Here is a 23,627-nt window from a genome sequence, read left to right as displayed (position 1 = left end):
AAGCCCCTGTCCAGACAACCTGCTACCCCATCTTCCCTCTTCTCTAACAGTATGAAGATTCCTCTTGCCACCGGATTAAGGGGAAAACCATGCTGGCTCAGAGCGAAGACCGGTGGAAGATAACACAGCATTAGCTCACAGCAGACAACTCACCCTGCATCATACACGCTGCTGCGCTGGCAGCCCATCCAGGATCTATAAGGAACCTTTGATCCTTCCATTCCCTGAGTCCATAAGCCACATGGGCCCCTGTACCAACTCTCACTTCCAGAGTCCCCATCTAAATGACAAACAATTGCCTGTGTAAAAATCTAGTGAATATATTTAATAAAAGTACTGCACAATTAGACTTTATCATGACTAGCCTTGACTTTCATTCAGTGCTTCATTTTCTACTATAAACCAAATCCCTCCCACTTGTTAGTCACAAAATAATTTCCAATTATGCAAAGGATATTGACCAATCTGCAACAAACAATGCCATCCTTGATTTTTAGAAGCTTAAACTTGAAGTATGAGGAAGGGGATAGAGGAGCAGAAGAACATGCAACCCTGAATAAGCAAAATAAATTCTTGCCTTTTAATAAGCCAACTTTTAAATTTACTGCAGAGTACACAGGATATAAGACTCAGTCTTTCAAGGGAGACTCAACATTACTAACACACACACACACACACAATTTCCTTTATAAACTAAAAAAAAAAAAAAAACCACACCCTTCAGGTTGGCTGATAAAATAAAATACTTGATAGTAAAAACCTCTATGAACTACTCTAAAGTAATACAAACCCTTACAACCAGCATTTCTACTGAGAACTGGAGAACTCAACCACCGCAATTAAAAACTGCCAGGTCTTCAATCTCTGTATGAATGGAAAAAAGAAGCTCCGTTGAGAGCAGCACGCACACTCATTCAAGAGGCAGAATTCATCATATGGCCTCACTACAAAGCTACTCAACAGCTACTCCAACGTCTGCTTAGAAATGTGGCCAAGTTTATTTTCTGATCCTACAATTTTTAGCAAATTCAAATCAACTTAAACACAAAAATAAGTAGATAAATATAAATGGATAAGTAGTGCCAAGTTTTATTACATGACTTCTCATTTTAGGCTACAGGACAGTCTTGTTCCCTATTGTATTTCCATTCCAGTTTAAGGAAAAAAAAAATCCACTTTTGCTCCAGAGGGGATTCAAGGAGCTAAAACAAAACAAAACAAACAAACAAAAACCCAAAGTCGTGCTCATCAAAATCACCACCACGAGTCAGGTGGCAGTTGCTTATGTTACAATGAATTAATTATTAAAACTTTTCACTCTCTCCACGGTCGTACTGGTCACATTTTACGGACTCAGAAGTCCTGCGTGGCCAGTAACTTCCAGGTGAACACAAGGCTTCGGCAGCACAGCAGAAAGCCGGACCGCACAGTGCTGACCTAGTGATGTGCTCAAATGTCACCGGGACAAAAATCACTATCACGGCTTCTGGGAAGTTTCCTGTAAAAAGTTTCCTAAGCCCCACCCAGGCAATCTACGTCCTGGGTCTGGAACGGGACTCAAGAACTTGGAGAGGCAGATTTACAGAGAGAAGGAGAGACAGAGAGATCTTCTGCCCTCTGCTTCACTCCCCAACTTGCCGCAATGGTCAGAGCTGAGCCAATCCGAAGCCAGGAGCCAGGAGCCAGAAGCTCCTTCTGGGTCTCCCATACTGGTGCAGGGACAGGCTTTGAGCCATCTTCTACTGCTTTCCTAGGCTACAAGCAGCGAGCTGGATGGGAAGTAAAGCAGCTGGGACACAGCCCAGCACCCATATGGGATCTGGCGCATGCAAGCTGAGGATTTAGCCACTAGGGTACGGATCAGGCCTGAAAACTTGTATTTCTAATCAACTCCAAAGCAACAGTAATACTGCCCTGTTTTGCTCTGCATAGTGAAGGATGAGTTATAGTTTCCCGTTCTTTCCCAACCCATCATACGGCAATACTGTATAAATAAAATACCAGAAAAAAAAATGAATGATGAGGAAAAACAAATTTGAGAACTATAATATAAATTTCCATACATTATTATTAGATTAATCTTTAAATCAGTCAATCATTTTAAAAAGCATCCACTAGCTTCTTTTCAAGCCCGAGACCTCTCTGGCCATAAAGAAGTGACCGTCCAGAGCTGAGTGCAGCTGCTCTGAGGAGTCTCATCTTGCATCCGCACAAGTGTATCTGTCTGGAGTTGGCCACTAACACTCTCTGCCACATTCTCACTCATTTCCTCAGGGTATGTTTACAACACAAGACAAAATGGTTCATTCCTTTTTGTAGAACACCCCTAAACTCCTTAAAGTGATACCACATGGCATTTGTTCATAGAGCAATCCAACAGTATTGTAAGTTACAATGCAATCAATCCTCTTGTCATGTGACCAACAAAGGTGTTGTTAAAATCATTGAATGTAAAATGGGAAGACTACACAATACACAATAATAAAGTTTCTGTGTTTAATTATTTAAAATTGCTTTCAGGAAATACAATCTATCCTCTAGACGTGGCTAGCCAGACACAATCATTGAAAGGATTGCTTAGACTACTGATGGTTTTTCTTGAACCCAGAGTAAACAACCCAAGTACATATCTTCAGTCCTATGTACATAAAGAATGAACAACTCAAATATAATCTTGCTATGCCCTTTATCAAACCGCTGAGAGCTAGGGTAACTTCCCTAATCCATAAATAAAATCAAATAAACTGAATTTTCTACTACTCAACTTCTGGTCTGGCCCAACAACTGGACCTTTTATAAGAAAATTTCCATTGGTCATGCCATAATGGCTCAGTGACTAAATCCCGGCCTTGTATATGCCAGGATCCTATGTGGGCGCCGGTTTGTGTTTTGGCTGCTCCATTTCCCATCCAGTTCCCTGCCTGTGGCCTGGGAAAGCAGTGGAGACCAAAGCTCTGAGACCCTGTACCCATTGAGAGACCCAGAAGAAGCTCCTGGCTCCTGGCTTCGGATCTGCTCAGCTCTGGCCATTGCGGCCACTTGCGGAGTGAACCAGCAGATGGAAGATCTTTCTCTGTGTCTCTCCTTTTCCCTGTAAATCTGCCTTTGCAATAAAAATAAATAAATCTTTAAAAAGAAAAGAAAATCTCCGGGATAACTTTAAGTTCAACCATTTCCTAGAGCTTAGAATATTTCTTAGAATATTCTTGTTACTCTAGACCATTTTTTGCCAATCTGCCTAACTTTTACTTAAATAAGTCATAAAATAAGGCCAAGAACTTCAATAAGCCACCCATTTTCTACAATAACACTTGGTTTGACAGAACTTGATAAAACATGCACATCCTCTGTAAAATAACTGTATATGTTCAAATAGACATAATTTTAAGAAAAATTCCCAGTTAAAAATTTATCATTGAGATAAGCTGCCAGGCATTTCACAAAACTCTAGGGAATTAAAAAAAAAAGATGGAGGTATTCTTTTTCACTACTGCTCTTCAATGTAAAAGAGAAAACTGCTCTTCCTCCTAACATGTTGGGTGGAGCGCGAACAGAATGAGTAAGTGCTAGTATTCACAGCAACGAAACGTCAGGAAGTTGTGCCAGTCATCTCTCCAGTCCCACCTGCACGGGCCGACCACAGGCTGAAACCAAGAGGCTCAGGACCCTCCACGACTCCCTCGCAGATGCCCCCATCCTCCCCCGGCAACCTGTACCTCCCTCAGGCTCAGAGAGTACGGAACAGCTTCCCTAGCAACCAAGGAGAGGAAGAATTCTGGGGTTCATCCCAAGGAATGCCAGAAGGAGGCCAAGCAGCTTCTGCCCCAAGCTGCCCCAAGACTGCAGGACTTGTCAAGCGGCAACAAGAGGGCCCCCCAAAAGTCAGACACACGATTTTGCTCACGCCAAGCAACTGTTTTGGGATGACCTGACCAAAGACCTTTAAGATTTTTATTTTATTTTATTTTATTTTATTTTATTTTATTTTATTTTATTTTATTTTATTTTATTTTACTTTATTTTATTTGGCACGCAGGTAGGAAGGGTTGGGAGCAGGGGGCAAGGAGAACGTTGGAAAGGAGTCACAACAAGCAGTGGCCTCCCTTTACATAAAAATGCAGACACAAACAGAATTGTGCATACCACTTTTTCACAGAAAACACAGAATAAAGAGTCTCAAACTCAGCAAGTATAAACCAAAAGTCAAGGCTAAAAAAAACAATAAAAACCCTTTTTAACCAGAAGCCTGTGCATTAAAATAAACGCAATCTTAGAATAAAAAGAGAGAGAGAGACAGATTCTGAAGACAAATTCCTTGGTCACACAGTTTGCAAATAAATCCAAAATATACTAAAAACTATTATTACTACTACTGCTGCTGCTGCTGCTACACACACATACACACACACACACACACACACACACACACCCATACCCCATACATCTGATCCATCAAATGACGGCAGTAAATACTCCCTACAAGAATCTGCGTAGGGGCTAAAGTCACGGTGTAGTGTTTTAAGAATCTGCCTGTGGCACGGCAAGCAGTAGGTGTGCTTGTTTGCTCCACTTGCCATCCAGCTCCCTGCTAATGAGCCTGGGAAAGCAGCAGAGGCCAGCCCAGGTCCTGGGGACCCTGCACTGGACTGGCAGACCTGCAAGAGGCTCCAGCCAGCCTCCAGGCTTCTGACCTGCTCAGCTGCGGGCATTAAGACGTGCACCACTGAGGCAAGATTCTCTTGGCTCGTCTCTCTCTCCCTTCTTCTGTCTGTAATCTTGCCTTTCAAACAGAAATACATGGATCTTTTTCTTAATCTGTCTATAAAAAATTAAAAGAAATCCCCCTCTATGTATATTTAGAACATTCAAATGCATATTCATCAGTTTCTGTGTTCATTTCTTCAAGTTTGCTTAAAATTCTCCTTTCTGGGGCCAGCATGATGGCTCAACAGGCTAACCCTCCACCTTCATGCTGACATCCCCTCCGGGTCCAGCTTGTGTCCTAGCTGTTCTACTTCCCTTCCAGCTCTCTACTTGTGGCCTAGGAGAGCAGAAAAGAATGGCCCAAGTGCTTGGGATCCTACATTCACATGGGTGACCTAGAAGAATCTCCTGGTTCCTGGCTTTGGATCTGCTCAGCTTCAGCTGCTGTAGCTATTTGGGGCGTGAACCAGTGGATGCAAGATCTTTCTCCTTCTCCTTGTACATCTGCCTTTCAAGTAAAAATAAATAAATCTTAAAAAACCAACAAAAAAAATACATCTACCAAAATGTCACTTACTACCCACAAAAATGTACAATCTTTACGTCTACAAAAAAGTTTTTAAATTAAAAATTCTACTTCCCAGTTTTCCTGAAGTTTTCAAATACTGCCTTAGTACATTAAGTTCTGAAATAGCAGACAACAGCACTATGTGAGTCTACTGGAATAAAGAGAATCAGGTGTTTTCCTTGATAAAAAGTCAAAGTACTTCCATAGGATTATGCAGGAAAAAAATGCTTCTACAAAACAGGAGCTATTTAAGTTCTATCACATAACACCATCATGGATTCTCAGGGTCCCAGAATAGAACAATGACAGCAAGTGACATAAAGAGTAAACGTAGGAGGAGGTGCAGAATCACTACGGAAGACCACGAAAAGCCACACACAGGTACCACAGGCAAAAAGGCACTTTTCTTCCTCTGGATTTTATGCACAGAACTTAGTTCAGAAATGGGAACAAGGATGGATATTTTTAAATAACTCCATTTTACTACCTTCAGGACTTATAAGGAAGTAACAGAGTTGCTCATGAGGGTATCAACGCCTCCACAATGTGAACCAAAGAAAAGAACATTTTGGCAAGGAAAAAAAGTGTGACTGCATTCTCCGTGTGTGTGTGTGTGTGTGTGTGTGTGTGTGTGTGTGCCAGGCTGTGCCTCCACTCCCAAGTGCCCAGGGAAGGACCACTCCTACACCCAGGGAGGCAGGAGGAAAAGAGTGCCCTCGCAGGAGTCCAACCTCTCTCTTCAGGGATACATTTTTGAAATGGAAAAGTAAAAATGGACACTCAGGGAAGGCTATGTCGCTTAACCTAGAACCTAGGACCAGACATGAAAACCTGACAGCATGTTTAAGCCTTTAAGGACGCCGTTACAAAGTTGCTCATGAAAAGAGCACGTGCCTTAGACATAGATGAATAAGGCCCACCCTGGCTCCATCATTTCCTGGCCTTGCCCGCCTCGGGCACATCTCTTCACTTCTCTGAACTATCTATCCCCTAGCCCCAGGAAGGGGCTACAAAAACAGAGCTAATTTTTCCATCTCTATAACCCTAGTACCTTGGCTCAGTACCAGGCACCCTAGGTATCCCTTTGCCACTGAAAATAAGAATGCTCTCTAGGGAACAGATACCTAAACCCTAGCTATTATTCATGTATTTCAAAAACAGTTTTCAAAGTAATAATCTGGTACAGAAGAACGCAGCCAGTCCCATGAAATTCACTGTAGCTTTTCACTTCAGTTTAACTACAGCCTTGTATGAGAAACGAAGTATAAGAGAAAAAAATAAATATTTATTAAAAAAAAAAAAACTATCGCAACTCCTGTCCTACCAGAGGCATACGGTGGGGCGGGGGAGGGGGCTGAGATGATGGAAGTGTCTTGGCTGATTAAACCAGTCACCTTCCTATGACATTTTAAGGTACAAGTGCAGGGAGTTTCTGAACCTTAAACCTGTACAAATGGGTGCAAAAGACGTGTGGTCCATTTGGGCATTATCAATACAAAGTCTTTCCGTGAAAACGGAAAATCAGGCGCTTGGAGTGAGAAGCAACCCTGAGGTTGGGAACGTCACCGTGTAACACAGCAGGCCTAATTACCAGCTTCTTAGAGCAAAGCCACACTGTCAAGAAAACAAAAAATTCTCTTTGAGACTTCTGTCAACCTAAGAGATCTGCAAGACACAGTAGCCCAAAGGCCTGCTCTATCTGCTAAGGTTTCTGCGATACTGAGCAAAATCACAAAGATAGGGTTTCCAAAGCGACAGCACTCTGTTTTGGATTTTATTTTTGTGAGGGGCGGGGGGTGGTATCTGACATCATTATAAGAAGAGTTAACTCGCTAAATAAAATAAATAAATAAATAAATAAATAAATAAAAACACTGTGGAAGGTTCTTCCAGAAATGCAACAGCCTTCGTTGTGGTTTTCTCAAGTTCACTTCTAACTGCTCTTCTAACTTCTTGGCTTGTCTGTCCGATGTCACTTAACTGATGGGTTGAGAAAAACTCAACTATACTGATAAGAAATTGTAAGAACAATTATAAGGACTATTTTAAAAGCTGTGGTGAAGTGACTTCTCCAAACAGCGATGGTGCTCTATAACAGAACAGTCCACTGTGAAAAGCAAAGAAACTTCAGAATTAAAAACCCTGAGTCTGGGTGCCAGTGACACAACACTAAGAAACAACTCGCATTTCACCCCAGACCTACACAGGCTTTGTGCATGATCAGCCTACACCAACAGTCTTCCCATTTGGTTACCATACAGCGGGTTCCAACTCGGACAAAAACAGGGTGGTGGTGGTGAGGTTCGCATCACCTTTGAACAGTACACTGAAAGTTCAAAGACCGAAAATCGTAATTCATCTACAAAATCTGCTCTGAGACAGAGAGACCTTCAACATTCATTCTCTGCCCACCCCACGTTTCCCCCAGCCTTGGCTGCAGTCCTGCACTATTTGCAACAAACCACCTGCTCTGCTTGGCAGAGGCCGTTTCACTTAACAATTCAGGCCTACTCCTTTTCTCACAAGCTTGTCTCAAACCTTTCAGAGGGCCCCAAAGCTCTGAGGTTGTCACCATGGTCTTCAGTGCGACTTGCTATGCAGCCCATGGGATAGACACACATACCCTCCTGTAAGGCAGACAGCTCCCAATTAGCCTGGGCGGCCTGCAGAGCAATAGCTGTCCAGATTTTTCCAAAAGCCACCAGCTTCCTCACCTCATGGACTATGTCCTATCTGGTCGCATGCTTAAACTGCGTATCATTTGGGAAGCGATAACCGCATCTCAGGCAATGTTCCAGACACCTGGAAAGCTGCAAATATTTTAAACGGCACATTTTCTCTGCTTATGGGTCTGTTACAACAGAAATGAGCAGTGTCAGAAGGCGGAGGAAGACGGCACCCACACAGCCCCAGAGAAAGACAGCCAGAGGGATGCCAAGGATTCACTGGAAACGTTGGCCAGATTACTAATGGTGCATAAACCCTAATTTGGAGAACATGGACCTACATACTCAAAATTGAATGATGCTGTCTTATTAGACCCCACACCTCTGAAACCACAGTCACCTTAGTCATAACTGGCGTTAGGAATACTTGTACCTACACAAGTGCCCGCTTATGCATTTTTAATTGGATCAAATAAAACCGAAGCCGCAAACAAACTCAAATTTCAATTATCTCACCAACTGAGGGGATTTCCTAATAACGCCTTTTTAAAAACCAGGGAGCTGCCGACGCTGCAACACCTCTGACAAGACACGTCCCTGGAAATCTGGGCGCAACCTACTCCCGTTACTTCTTAAAACAGCAAAGAAAACAAATACCCTGGAGGGAACAGATGCTTTCTCTCTCTCTCTCTCTCTCTCTCTTTCCTCTCTTCCCCTCCAAGCTCAAACATGCAATCTAATAATGCAGGAAAACTTGGCAGTGGCGTCGCTAGACCCCTCCAGGGCTTCCATTTTCGAGGCGGGTGCGCGCTAGTGCGTAAAAAAGGGGGCGGAGGGGTGCGCGGCCCCGGGACGCCGCCGGGCCCCCGCAGCACCCCGCAGCACCCCGCAGCAGCCCACCCTCCTCCACCCCTGCAAGCAGACGCAGGGCGCCGAGACAGCACCCCCCCTAAAGCCCGGCGCGCACCCCCCGAGTCCGGCTCGGCACCCCGGGGGTCCCTCGGCGGCACGCCCCGCCTCCGCCCGCCAGGCCCGCGGCCCCGGGGCCCTCGGACCCCCGCCCCTCCGCGCGGCCCGCAGCGGCGCACTCCCAAGGACGCGGCCCGCCGGGCGCCGGCCCCTCGCCTCAGGCCTCCAGGCCGCTGTCTGCCCTTGCGCCAGGCCGCCCTCCGGCCCCGCTCGGACCCCAGCCCGGCCGGGCCTCGGGAGCCGCCGCAGCCCCTCAGCCCAGCTCCATTCATAGGGGCACTCCAGCCGGTCTGGCGGGGCGGGGTCGGAGCCCCGCGGACGAGGCCGGTCCGCCGAGGCCGGGGAGGAAAATAAAAAAGTTAAGAGAACAACTTACCTAAAATGGCTCCTGCAGCAGCCAAAATACAAACAGCTATTATTTGGTGAAGTTTAGCTCAGACACCCTGCAAGGACACCCTAACCCTGCTCGGGCCCGCCTTCCTTGCCGCGCCATTGGACTCGGCCGGCCCAAAACACGACATCATTGGTCCCTCTGGCTGTCGCTCAGGAAGAAGCCCGTTTCAAGCTTGCTTGCGGGGACGAGTGATGGGCTCGCTCCATTGTGCTCGTATTTGCATGGATGTGATCGCGGCGCTGATTGGACGGCTGTGAAGACGCCCCGCCCTCTGCCTCCGAGACGCCGCGGCGCGCGGCCCCGCCCCCCGGGGCTGAGCGGCAGGGCCTCGGGGGCGAGCCCGGGCCGGGGGTCCCGCGGGCGCAGGGAGCACGAGGCGGCGGGCGGGCCCCCGGGGGGCTTTAACCCGCAGCTGGAGGTCTCTCGCAGGTAGCGGGCTAGCCCTCTGCAAGAGCCGGGGGCCGTGCCGGTGCAGGAACGGATGGTGCCTGGGGGGTGGGTCCTGCGGCAGAGGGGGTTGCAGAGCTAGGGCGCGAGGTCGCATGGACACTGGCCAGGAGCGGCCAGCATCCTAACAGGTCAGGAAAAGCAGATGCTGTTAGGCCGAGGCGAGACAACGAGCCGGTGAGCATCAGCTGCTGCTTCCCCAGGCCTCGCACCGCCCAACCCCCGCATCGGGAGTTTCCCAGCCGCTTGGAAAGACCCGTGTCAAATCAGGTGTGGAGCTGTGCTGTGTTTGTTACCAGGCCTGTCTCCCGCGCTATCCTTGCAACCTCCTCAAGGACGGGGCCCAGCTTATGGCAGCGATTCAACTGATTGTTATTCGCATCTTCTGTCATGTGTTCTTCTAGCAGCAAATTTTTTGAGTGCCCACTGAAGGCCAGGCAGTCATCTAAAACAGGGGGTCCGTAGGACAAAGCCCTTGCTCTTTTGCAACAGGTTGAAAAATAATCATAGTAAATGCCTGGGGCAGTTCCAGATAATACCATAAACTAAATAGATGGAGGAAGGAGAGGGAAATTAGACAAGAAATGGGAAGAAGCAATTGGACAAGGAAGAATGGGACGTTTGCCCTTGCTGGCAGAATACTCTGTGTGGCTTCTCCTTACGGCCTCCTCCCATCCCAAGACTTGGCAACCACCTGCTCCCCCTCACTCCCTGCCCTAACGCTCATCAAAAAAAAGCTGCTTGGGCTACATGGGAAGAGGTGCATTTTAGCTCATTTAAAGCAGGAAGAATCTGAGATCAATCATTCCACGCATGGTTTGTCCAGTGCGTGTGAGATAAGCTCGGCTTAACTATCTCAATGTAGCTGCCATGATTTAGCAGAGCGCTTTCTTCCCTGACCCACTGCCTCCTGGGGACAGCTTACCTGACCCCTTACACCAGCTGCTGCAACCCCTGAGGCAGCAACAGGCAGCTGGTGGTCATGGCTTCTGTGGGCCAAAGACCTGGACCGAGGTTGCCCGAGCTCTCTGCACACCTGCTGGAGCTAAAGTCCATAACAGCTGTGTGAGAGACAGACTTGATGGGTCCTATGTGTGAATCAAGTGGCCCTTCCTTTGCATAATAAAGTCCCCCTGCCCATAAAAGCTGAAGTAATATGTACTTTTGAGATGGAAAATGGAATGAAAACGTGATTTCACATTGGTGCAAAACGTTTTGAAATGTGTGCATAGGGGCAGGGGTTGTGGTGCAGTGGGTTAAGCTGCTGCTCGAGGTATCTAAACTCTACATCAGAGAACTGGCTCTAGTCCTGGTTACAGCAGTTCCAATCCATCTGATTGCTCAGCCTATCCTGGGGAAGGAGCAGATGGTGGCTCAAGTGATTGAATCTTGGCACCCAGTCGTGATAGCTCAGAGGCTAAATCCTTACCTTGCAAACACCAGGATCCCATAAAGGTGCCGATTCAGGTCTTGCCTGTTGCAGTTCCCATCCAGCTCCCTGCAGTGGCCTGGGAAAGCAGTGGGGATGGCCCATATCCTTGGAACCCTGTACCCATGTGGGAGACCCAGAAGAAAGTTCCTGGCTCCTGGCTTTGGATCAGCTCAGCTCCAGCCGTTGCAGCCACTTGGGGAGTGAACCAACGGATAGAAAACTTTCTGTAACTCTGTCTTTCCAATAAAAATAAACAAATCCTTTTTTAAAAAGTGATTAAAGTTCTGCCATGTATATGGGAGACCTGGGTGAAGTTCCCGACCCCTGGCTTCCACTGGGCCTAGCCCTGGTTGTTACTGGTATTTAAAAAGTAAACTGGCACATGACAGATTTTCAACTCTCTCTCTCTCTCTCTCTCTTCTTACCTTTCAAATAAAAAAAAAAAAAACAGAAAAAGAAATCCATATGTAATTGTTACATAGCTTGCCTTTTCTAAGAACTTTTTGAAAACCTGCCCTCTTATGAGATGAGGAGAAATGGTCTTCTAGAATGAGGAAAAAGCATGTCTGTGCCACAGTGGAGAGGCAAGAGACGGTCTGGGAAGGTAGGCTTGCCAGCAGTTGCTGTTCAAACATCGAGCAAAGTCAGTAGTGCCTAAGAAGTTAAATACACACAGAGACCATGTTAGGTAGGAGCCCATGACTAGTTCACAAGTCAGTGGGACAGGGGATAAGGCAAAGACATTTGAAGGCCACACTGGGTGGAGGCACCAGCCCGACCTTGGCAATGTCAGGTTTGCAGAACTAAGAGGGGTTTGTGATCTCGGAGTGCCCAGGAACCGATGGGATGCTCTGGAGGGGAGAGAAGCAGCTGCATTGTGTTCAGCCAGAGCCATTTATGGTCATGTCTTGGCCTGCACTCTCCAGGAGCGGAGGCTGACGGTGTAGGGCAGATGCAGAGCTGGAGGAGCAGGGTTGGGAAGCAGGATGTGTCAGTACTAGGATGGTCATGGACACGGTCTCCACTAAGTGTGGCTGATTGCGTTGGCTTCAGGGATCATCTTTTTAACAATTATTTTATTTTTATTGGAAAGGTGGATATACAGAGAGGAGGAGAGATAGAGAGGTGCCAAAAGCTACCCCACTGAAAGGAGGGTGTGGGTCAAGTGGGTTTGGGAAGTTGTGTATACTGTAGCACAACATTTTTGGAGGTTGCCTATGAACATCTTTTTTTTTTTAAGATTTATTTATTTTTATTGGAAAGTGAGATATACAGAGAGGAAGAGAGACAGAGAGGAAGATCCTCCATCTGTTGATTCATTCCCCAAGCAGCTGCAACAGCTGGAGCTGAGTCAGTCCGAAGCCAGGAGCCTCTTCTGGGTCTCCCACATAGGTGTGGGGTCCCAAGGCTTTGGGCCGTCCTCGTCTGCTCTTCCAGCCACAAGCAGGGAGCTGGATGGGAAGCAGGGCAGCCAGGACATGAACCAGTACCCATATGGGATCCTGATGCGTGCAAAGCGAGAACTTCAGCTCTAGGCTACCATGCAGGGCTCTCCTATGAACATCTTAGAAAGCAGTTGTGGGTCTGGTTTGGTGGCACAGTGGGTGAAACTGACATTTGTGAGCTTGTCATTCCATCAGATAAGCCATGGCTGCTGTTTCTGATCCAGCTCCTTCCCATTGCACCTGGGAAAGCAGCAGAAGATGGCCTAACTACTTGGGTCCCTGTGACCATATGGGACATCGGGATAGAGTTCTTGCTTCTGGCTTCTGCTTGGCTCAACGTCAGCCATTGTGACCACTTGAGGAATGAACCAGCAGATGGGCCATCTCTCTGTTTTTCTGTCTCACCTGCTCCGTCATTCTATCTGCCAAATAAATAAGTAACTTTAGATCAGCCCTACGTTGATGACTTATTAAGCTTTACTGTAGTAATTTGCAAAGGCATTTGATCACAGAAACCAATTTTCGTTTAACACCTGTTATATTTGGCTGTGACAATATACAAGGAAGCGAAATGCATTATAAAATTAGAGCTTGTTTTACTCTTGCTTAAAAGAAATATGAAAATCAGGTAGTTCACAAAGGCCTTGACTTCAGAAATCCAGACCCCAGTCATTTACTCCATGGTTTCTAGCTTTCCTCTCCATGGTTACCTCATGGTCCAAGATGGTGCTCTAGGATTTTCCATGTATCCTTGGAAGGAAAAGGAAAGGCAAAGTGGAAAACATGGAGCTGAGGCCTACCCTAAATAGCCTTCCTGGAAATATGACACATCAGTTTTACTTACATCTCATGTGGCAGAACTTGGTTCCATGACAATAACAAAGTACAAAGGAGACTGGGAAACACAGTGGTTCATTTTACTTTTCTTTGTGCCAAGTTAAAAACTGGACCTGTCATGAAAGATTTGAGACTCACTAGCAATCTCTGACACAATGTCCCACAGCAATAACATTCCTCAAAACGTAAGTAGGGCTAAAATGACTAAGTAAGGAAATTGATTTTTTTAAACATTCCTCGCAGCTTTACTGCAGTATAATTCATGTACCATGCAGTTTGCTCCCTGCAAGTGTATCGTTTGAGGATGTTTGCTACCACAGTCCAGCTTTAACACATGCCAGTCACCCCCCAAAGTTCCCTTTTCCTCTTTGCATTACCTCCCACTTTCACTCCTAGGTCTAGGCAACCTCTGATCTGCCTTCTTCTTCACATCTTTGCCTTTTTTTAGAAACTTCAAATGCATGGAATGGTATAATATGTAGTTGCTATTATCTGACTTGTTTAAGATAATATTGTGTTTCATGGATAGGATAGCAGTTACGTGGATTTATCAACATGCCATCTTTTATTTATCCACTCATTCCAGTGATGGGTTGTTGTGGAGGGCAAGAGAGATCACACTGGACCCAAGTGTAGGATGTTAGGAGGAGTCTTGATTTCCCAAGCGTGGTGACTGCAGCTCCCACTGCATTCCAGGAGCCACTGCACCAAGCCGCCAAATCCAGGACCTTTTAAGCTCTCATCCTCCAATCAGATGAGAGCGATGCAGTAAAAACGAAGATTCCATATGCAGGAGGCAGGACGGGAGCTACCAGAGCCCAAAGTTTTCTTGTAGTTCACCTAACCTAGTACAATAGAAGGCAGGAGTCAGGTGCATGGAGCCTCCGGAGTGATTTCCTCCCTATCAGTTGTTCTGAATGGTGTGGAAGGCAGGGGGGGCAGGGTGCACTTTTCGTGCCTTCAATTAGCTTGAATGGTGTGACTGGCGATGCGAACCATCAGTGGCTGCACCCCGTAACAGGAAGTTTCAAGTATTTTCACTTTGAGCTATTATGAATAATGTGCCATGAACCGTCATGTGAAAAATCCTTACGTGGATACTGGTATTCATGTTCTTTTGGATGTATACCTGAGGGTATTGACACTTGGATGGAAAGTGTCGATTTACAGAAAGTACATTTATTGAATGCTTACCACTGACAGTATTAGACTAGATACTAAGAATACAATGGTGAATAAAATTTGGTACAGACAACCGTCAGTACTCCTAAATCCTGTTCTTCAAAGTAATATGAAGTCATACACTTATTTCCAGTAAAATTACCCTTGAAGAAAACCAATGTATAGCTATGGTACTGTCAAGCTTGTTTGTCCTTAGCCAAAGTTCCTATTGTTTCAGCCTCTTAAAGTGTTTTGAAAGCTCTAAAGCAAATATAACCGAATGTCAACAAGCATTCATTTAGGACAATCTCCTTTCTTATTTTCTGTAACATTACATAATTGAGGCATCTGTATGATGGCTCAATTGGCTAATCCTCTCCTTGTAAGTGCTGGGATCCTATATATGGATGCTGGTTTGTGTCCCAGATGCTCCACTTCACATCTGGCTCCCTGCTTGTGGCCTGGGAAAGCAGTGGAGGATGGTCCAATGCCTTGGGACTCTGCACCTACTTGGGAGACACAGAAGAAGCTCCAGGCTCCTGGTTTCAGATTGGCTCATCTTCAGCCATTGCGGTCACTTGGGGAGTAAACCAGCAGATGGAAAATCTTTCTCTCCATCTCTCCTTTGTGGGAAATTGCCCCTGGATCTCACCCTGTCTAGCTCATGTGGGAGTCCACAGGCATACAGCACACTGTGTCCCAGTGGCAGGGGGGACCCCTGACAGGAGTCCTGAGACCCATCAACTGGGCTTGTTCACTGGGCATGCAGCAAAACCGATAGGCTGCACCCCAGCCTCTCTTCTCTGCTCTTCAACAATTGTGCTAGAATTTCCTTGGTGAACAACTCTAAGAAGTCAAATATTACATTCATCTTGCTTTTCAACAGATAATAAGTTTGCCCTGAGACACAGCTTCCTGTGCTTCATGACCTTTCACTTAATTGGAGGGTCCAGAGAGACTGACATATCTGTTAGCCGGTTGCAGTGTCGTTGTTGGGTGGAGATATGGTTGGGACCGCCCTTCTGCCTTCCCCCTCCTCCTGCCATATATGAGCTTGTGACTTTTCTTAAATAAACAGACATTCCTCACCACCAGTTTGTCTCCAGTGTTTCTGATGCAGAAGACCACTGTTGCCTCACCCTTCTGTGTTCTTGGGACCTGCTGGACAGAAGACCCCACCCTCGAGAATCCTTCTCTCTGTAATCTGCCTTTCCAATAAAAATAAATAAATCCTTCAAAAAAATTCATGATTGAACCTTTTTTAAAAATATATTTTTACTTCTCTTGAAAATTTGTAGCTGCCAAGCAGCCCTGCCTGTCTTGTTGGATGCTAACCTTGTGTTCTGTCTATGGGAAGAGAAACCAGAACCCAGCACTAGGGCTGAGACTACCAGCCAGTGACGCAGAGCAACAGCATTCCAATGCCTGTATCTCCACCAAACAGGTGAATCTGCCCTATCCTCCCATGTAAGCATCATGACCCAAGGCAAAACTGAATTAAAAAATAATTAAGCCCGTAGACATTGAAGCCCTACAGATGTGGTTCAAATCCCAGGCCTTTCATTAGTGACTTTAAGAAAGTCACTTCACTTTGAGACAATTGATTCTAATAATAGGGTTGGTGTGCAGATGAAGTGATTCATGCCCAGTGCTTAACACCTGGTAACTGCTGAACAAATTACTCGTGACTGCGCTGTTATTATGTCCTTTCTTCGGGCTCTGGTTTTCTCAGGTTCTGTATGAACTTTCCCCTTCATTGACTTTGTCTTTTTAAACCATATTCCTTCCATGGATTTTAGTGAAGTCTATCTTTGTTCTTACCTTGGCCTGAGGGATCTTCTGTCCTTCAGAATGCCTTTTGCTGTGTATGACCTCCAAACCTAATGCATTAATCTGATTCAACTCTTAAACTGATGCAGGATACTCATTCTTGCCCATATATAACACTGTTAATAGTTTTTGATTTCTTAAAATCTGAGTTTGTTCATATAAATGACTGTGATCCCTCTCACTTACTATAATTTATGGAGAGCCGTATCTCAAATGTTCTAGGGAAGGAGCTTTTAAAAACACTAGTCACCCTACCTTGAAACAGTTCCATAATCCTTCATTGTCACTCAGCAAGGTACTTTCTTACAGACTGTTAACACAATTTTTGCCATAAAAACTTGCTTAAGTTGAGGCTTTCTACTAAGCTTCAAGTTGTTTGGAATATTTTCCCTTGTGTGTGCAATTCTACCAGCAACATTACTGACCAATTTAGAAAGCTACCATCTGCAAATTGACAATAAAAGAAGCAATACGATTTTATCTTCTAGGGGCAAAACACTGTAGTTCTTAAATAAGTAGTTTCCATGTTTCGGCTGAAATAAAACGTATTAGCTATCCTCCAAGAGGATCTCCATGTACTGAGATTCAAACCCTTTGTTGTCCCCTCCCATGCTGAATAGGGTTGATTTGTGTGACCAGTAGGATGTTGTTGAAATGACACAGTGTGACTTCCAAGTTAGATCACAAACCACATTGCAGCTCCCTGGTAGCTCTTTTAGATCATTTAAAATGGAAAAGGTCAGTTGCCATGGCATGAGGATATTCAACCAATCTCATGGATAGCTCGATGTGGTAAGGATCTGAGCCTATTGCCAACAACCATAGGAATTTCCACCTTGGAAGTGAATTCTCCACGTAGTTAAGCTTTCAAATGAGACTGCACTCCATTCCAACATCTTGAATATAACCTCACAAGAGATCCTTTTGTCTCTCAAATTTCCAAACTGCAGAAACTATGTGAGATAATAAATATTAATGGTTGGTTTTAAACCAGACTTTGGGGGTAATCTGTCATGCAGCCATGGATAATACATATACTCAGGGTTTCTTTGGATGACAGAAGTGACATCATCACAAACTCAGTGTTTATGTAAAGCATGACTTCCATTTCATTCAAGGGACGTGTGTTGGCTACATGTTTCAAAACGTGGTAGTGACAAGGCTGGCATGATAATCTACTGGTTAATGTCTTTGCTGTGCATGCACCGGAATCCCATATGGATGCTGGTTCATGTCCCAGATGCTCTACTTTCCATCCAGTTCCTTGCTTGTGGCCTGGGAAAGCAGTGGAAGATGACCCAAGGCCTTGGGACCCTGCATCCTTGTGGGAGAAATGAAGAAAACTCCTGGCTCCTGGTTTTGGATCACCTCAGTTCTGGCTGTTGTAGCTATTTGGGGAGTGAACCGATGGATGGAAGATCTTTCTGTCTCTCCTCTCTGTAAAAATCTGCTTCTCAAAAAACATAAATAAATAAATAATAAAAATTTGTTATTGATAGAAAAATCTAGGGCCTGGCACAATGGTTCAATGGCTAAATCCTCATCTTGCAAGCGCCAAGATCCCATATGGACACTGGTTCGTGTACCAGCTGCTCCACTTCCCATCCTGCTCTGTGCTTATGACCTGGGAAAACAGTGGAGGATGGCCCCCAAGCCTTGGAACCCAGCATCCACAATGGAGTCTGTAGAAGGACATTGTGAAACCAGAGCTAGCTGCATTTCCTTCAGCTATAAGGCGCCAGGAGCAGTTCATATGGAAATGAATGAATAGGAAACCCCCTGCTTTATAAGTTTAGATATAAACAAGTTGTGTTTTGGGAATCCTCTCTTGCTGTTGAAATGCAAATAGCTTAAACTCCCGCTTCCCTGAATGCCTAGGTTCTTTTAAAAGCCTGATGCTGCTAATAAACGTTGGCTATCTCACCACGTCTGTCATTAATCAGACTCTGTGCACCAAGTCCGTTCCTGCAGGACAGCGAACAGGAGACCTGAAAGCAGCGCCTGGCTCCTGGTTTTGGATCAGCTCAGCTATAGCAGTTGTGGCCATTTGGGGGAGTGAACCCGTGATGGAAGCTCTTTCTCTGTCTCTCCTTCTCTTCATAAATCTGATCTACCTTTCCAATAGGAATCATTGTTTAGAAAAATAATCCAGATCATTGATCAGCAGTTTGGATTAGCTATATTTCTTCACCTAATCCCATTTATTATGAACAATTCTTTTGCTTTCTTTACTGTGGATAAAACTCTGGATGCCCGAAGTGCCATTCTGCTACTCTTTCTTCTTCCTGGAACATATCTTAGAAGGGAATAAACTTGGAGGTAAGGATTCTGGTTCACTCTCTAAATAGCTACAATGATTGGAGCTGAGCTGATCTGAAGCCAGGAACCAGGAGTCAGCTGCTTCTTTGGGGCTCATATATGCAGGGAGCCAAGAACTTGAGCCATTTCCTACACTTGCTTTCCTAGGCCATAAATAGGGAGTTGGATCAGAAATGGAGCAGCTCAGCAGCCATATCGGATGCCAGCATAGCAGGCAGAAGCTTAGCATGTTATACTAAGGCACCAGCCCCCACTAAAAAAAAGAAAAAAAGGTTCTATCTACTGTTTCCCTCTTCAAACAGCCATGAGAGTTGGGGCTGAGAATTAAACTGGCACTCTGAATGGGATGCTTGGATTGTAAGCAACTTAACCCACTGTGCCACAATGCTGGTCCCTCGCACCCCCCCCCCCAATATTTAATCCTTACAAAAGAAAATATATTATTAATTACTTTTATTTTACAGATAACAAAACTAAGATACTGCTCTAGATGGAAGGCAACAGCATTTAGAGTTCTTGCCATTCGGGCCCAGCAGCTACAGCCCCAGGTGCTGACGTGCAGCGGTAGCTGGGTCCCTCTGTCCTTGTGCCCCACTACCGCACACAGCAGTTCAGTGCTGCTGCTTGAGTTCCCCCAGGCTTCTGCTGCAGGCACCACAAGCGGAAATCAGGAGGATAGCTTACAGAAAGAAAAGTGGAAAGAAAAAAACATGAGAAATATTTTGCAGAGACCAGATGTTGTAGAAGTTCATTTTATGTGTCTATTTGACTTGACTAAGGGCTGTCCAAACAATTGGGAAGACATTATTTCCGGGTGTGTATATGCAGATGTTCTGAAGATATTAAGATTCGTATCAGCAATAATCAGTACTGAGTAACCAGTAGCCTGAGTAAATTCATCTCATGTGATATTCTCTCCTTTCTTCCCTCTCTCCCTCCTCCCACCCTCACCTTGAGCTGGGATATCTGTCATCTCCTGCTCTTGTACCTTGAAGCTCCTGATTCTCATATCTCTAGACTTGGGCTTACGCCTGCTCCCTCCGCAGCCCCCACCCTGTGTGTTCAGAACCAGGCGCCCTGCTTCTCAGGCCTTTGGATTCAGGTGAATTACACAACTGGTTTTCCTAGTTCCCCACTGTACAGATGGCAGATAATGGACCTTCTCAGCCTTCATATTCAAACACGCCAGTTCTTACAATAAATCCAGTGTGTGTGTGTATGTGTGTTGCTTCTGCTTCTCTGGAAAACAGTGACTAATGCAGACGTCTTTATTCATTTTTAAAATATTTATTTATTTATTTTCACTGGCAGGACAGATTTACAAAGAGCAGAAATAGCAAGAAGAAGATCTGTCTGCTGGTTCACTCCCCAAATGGCCTCAATGGACAGAACTGAGCCGATCCAAAGCCAGGAGTCAGGAGTTACTTCTGGTTCTCCTACACAGAAGTAGAGCCTCAAGAACCTGGCCCATCTTTCATTGCTTTCCCAGGCCACAAGCAGGGAGCTGAATGGGAAGTGGAGCAGCTGGGACCACTGACTGGTGTCCATATAGGATACTGTTCTTGGAGGTGGAGGATTAACCAGGTGAATCATTGTGCTGGTCCCATGTCTTATGTTAATTTTAGAAGATAACCAGAGTTAAGCTTGACTAGCTTAGTTGAGGGCAATGACTCTCAAAGTGTAGTTCTTGGACCACCAGCAGCATCCTGGGACCTTAATTCTTGTACTCTGACTCAAATCAACTGGACCAGAAAACCTGGGGTGAGGCTGGCAATCTGCTTAGACGCATGCTACAGTTTGAAATCTACTGAGTTAGGGGACCAGCCTCACTAAAGTTGGGCTGTGATTCCAGAGCTCAGGACAACTAGGAATAGTCATTACAGTGCCAATTTTGGAGTTTGACAACAGCAATAAAAGACGTTTTGCCATAGCCAAAAAGAAATGTGGCTGTCATTCTTCCCCAGGCATGGAATCATGCAGGGCTCTTCCACAGGCTGTGAGTGCTCCCTATCACAGATGGATTCCTGGGCTAGGATGAAACTTTAAAATATGGGATAGATGCCCATGACAGCAGATGGAAGCCATGTTGAGAGGAGACTGAAAGAGACCTGGTTACAGTAGAGTAATATCAGGTAGTATAATATCTACTAACTACTATAACAAGTGTACCCACAAAAGAATAATGGCTCCAATACAAAGAAGTCTATTTCTTGCTTATCGAATATTTCAAGAAGAGTATTTCCACTGACACGTGACACCCGTCTGGCTAGTGATCCAGGCTTTGTTACCACCTATGTCCAATGAGCAGAAAGAGAGATTGTGATCAGGATGAGGACACGCCCCCTTCTTAGACGCAAAGACGCACATCACTTCTTACAAGTCATTGGGTGGAACTCAAATACATGGCCATGTCAAACCACAGGGGAAGCTGTATAATGTAGTCTACGTACCTGCCGAGGATGAAGAAGCAGTGAATTTTGGTAGAGATAAGAAAGTATTTTTTATTAGGGACAGAATGTAATGATGAGACTCTGAGTTCCTAAAAATAAGAAACTGTTTTCTTCCTTTTCATCAGTGTTCTCAGTAGGTAACAAGCACCTTACCATGCTCAGAAACGTTGTTCAAATGAGGGAAAATGCTGGGAAGTATGTGACATATCTATTCCTGCTTTTCCCTCCCAGTCCTATGGAGAAATTCTGGCTAGTTCACTACATTCCTTCTTGCTAATCCTGGATGCAGTCCCAGAAAACATATTAAGTCAGTGTTCCACAGAGACATTATCAGTCAACTAGGAATGGCTTGCAGTGTGGAAGCTATTTGACATCTCTGGATATCGACCTTCTGACTGTAGTCATTTCATCTGTAAAATGGGTGTAAGTCCTGTCTAGGCAATTTTTTTTATCATTGTTATAAGTATAAACTAAGATATTGCATATGAAATAGCATTAGTGTAGACCCAAGAGTTATTAACGTGGATTTCAAAGATAGCATCCTTCATCAAATATCTACTTACCCTTATTTGAAAGGCAGATTTTACAGAGAGAGGAGAGATGGAGAGGTCTTCCATTTCTGACTGACTACTCAAATGGCCACAATGACCAGAGCTGAGCTAATCAGAAACTAGGAGCCAGAAGCAGAGGCTCAAGAACTTGAGCTGTCCTCTTCTGCCATAAGCAGGGAGCTGGATCAGAAGTGGTGCAACCAGAACACAAAATAGTACCTAAAATGAGATACCAGCACCACGGGCAAAGAAGCAACTTCTGACACCTCCATGCCTACCCCAAAATGTAGCTTCTCATATGAGAAACATTGAAGCACATGCTCTTTAAGTATGCTTTTTTTTTTTTCAGAGCCTATACTTACAAACCAGTGACCTTAAATTGTTGAAATATCAATGCCTTCAAAACTCTTTGACTCAGGACCTTGGATTCTTCCCACAGCTCAGGACTGACACCATCCCAGATCAGATTGCTGATCTGTCACCAGGAGTTACCCCTCCTCATTTATTTCTGAAATATTCTTTTCGGTCAAGGCTCTAATAAAAACACATTTTTCCATTAACTGTTTCTTGAAAGGTTTAGAAGAAATATGAACCATGCCCTCATGGAACAGTTTTGAACTTGCTGACAGCTCAACATTTCTGCTTGCCCAACACATGAGTGATATCTGCAGAGAAGCTGAACTACTCCGACTTGGCCAAATCTCTTCACTCCAGTTTGAACTTGTGCCCAGGGTAGATTCTTGACCTTGAAACTATACAGGAAACTAACAGTCATTTAGCCACAGTTTTCATTGGTCATGTCTTGACATGGTCAGTCATGAAGTATGTGGCTAGTGATTTGTCACTAATCATATATAAAATACCACAATCTGAATGGTTTAACTTTCTTGAAAAAATAAATGGGAGCAATTATTTTTATAAAATCACTCGTATTCACTTGCACTCTGATGTGTTCCCTTGAGCAGAGGGGCAGGGATGGCATGCTAATTGAGAATGTCTCCCAGTCTATGATCCACCTTATCTCTGCCTCAGTCTGTGGTGAGTGACCACTAACAGTCCTGACAACTATGCATTATGGTAGAGTTTGTGTGTGGTGATTTTGTGCTTATTGCCACTATTTATGTTTTTGCTTCAAAGTAGTGTATGCTTTCTCATCTTATTCATAGTACCTCGGGGACAGAGGGAGGGAAGTCTTGGGCAAAAATAACATTTGTTGGTAAAAATAAAGTTAGACATATTTATTTAGGTTTTTCTTATATAATGACCATTTTTGCCATGTTTAAATGGGTCTTTTCATTATTCATGTGTTTGCAAAGTGCTCTCCTGACCATCACACTATAAACACTTTTTACAGTACTATTTGTATGATTTCCCTGGGGAATAGTACAGATTTCATCCATACCTCTTTATTATGTGGATTTTGGAGAGAAGAGTGTAGTAATGACACACTGAGACATGTAGTTGTAGTCTGGAACCTTTCTGAACACACACACGCATACTCAGGCATGCAGGCAGGTCTGCACACAAACTCCTGTTGCATGGTTACTTACTTACTTGCAGCTTTTGGAACTGGGAAAGGATAGGTTAGAGTCAACAAAGAGAAAATCAACACGGGTGTGGCTCTGTAAACTAAGTTTGATTCCAGGAAGACCCTTTGCCGTATTGTCAGTGTAAAACACCACAGAACTTGGAACAAGGATCAGAAAAAGAGGTGGTTGAGAACAAATGAGAACGACTTGTTTTGGTAAGCAGGTAGAAAATGGAATGTGTGTGTGTGTGTGTGTGTGTGTGTTTAAGGTCTTGAAAGGGCATTGTTTGATTACTTAAACAGTTACAGGCAAGGCAAATTAGGAC

The 23,627-nt window shown here is 44.8% G+C and overlaps 1 protein-coding gene across 3 annotated transcripts in view; it reads right to left on the bottom strand.

The window, feature by feature from the left end:
- The window catches only part of CHD6 (chromodomain helicase DNA binding protein 6), a 156,217-nt gene extending 146,781 nt beyond the window's left edge, over positions 1-9,436 (bottom strand). Inside the window, exon 1 of one of the 3 annotated variants that reach the window (XM_058679753.1) lies at positions 9,284-9,436. The gene's annotated coding sequence lies outside the window, so the exon portion shown is untranslated. Of the gene's footprint in view, positions 1-3,624; positions 3,696-9,283 lie in introns of those variants that run through there. The other 2 variants (XM_058679755.1, XM_058679752.1) reach the window with 2 other exon arrangements.
- Between the last annotated feature and the right edge of the window lie 14,191 nt (positions 9,437-23,627).

Source organism: Ochotona princeps, chromosome 22 (assembly GCF_030435755.1).
Source record: "Ochotona princeps isolate mOchPri1 chromosome 22, mOchPri1.hap1, whole genome shotgun sequence".
Classification (NCBI taxonomy): domain Eukaryota; kingdom Metazoa; phylum Chordata; class Mammalia; order Lagomorpha; family Ochotonidae; genus Ochotona; species Ochotona princeps.
The sequence above is the reverse complement of the archived record's forward strand: the minus strand, read 5'-3'. Positions and strand labels throughout refer to the sequence as shown.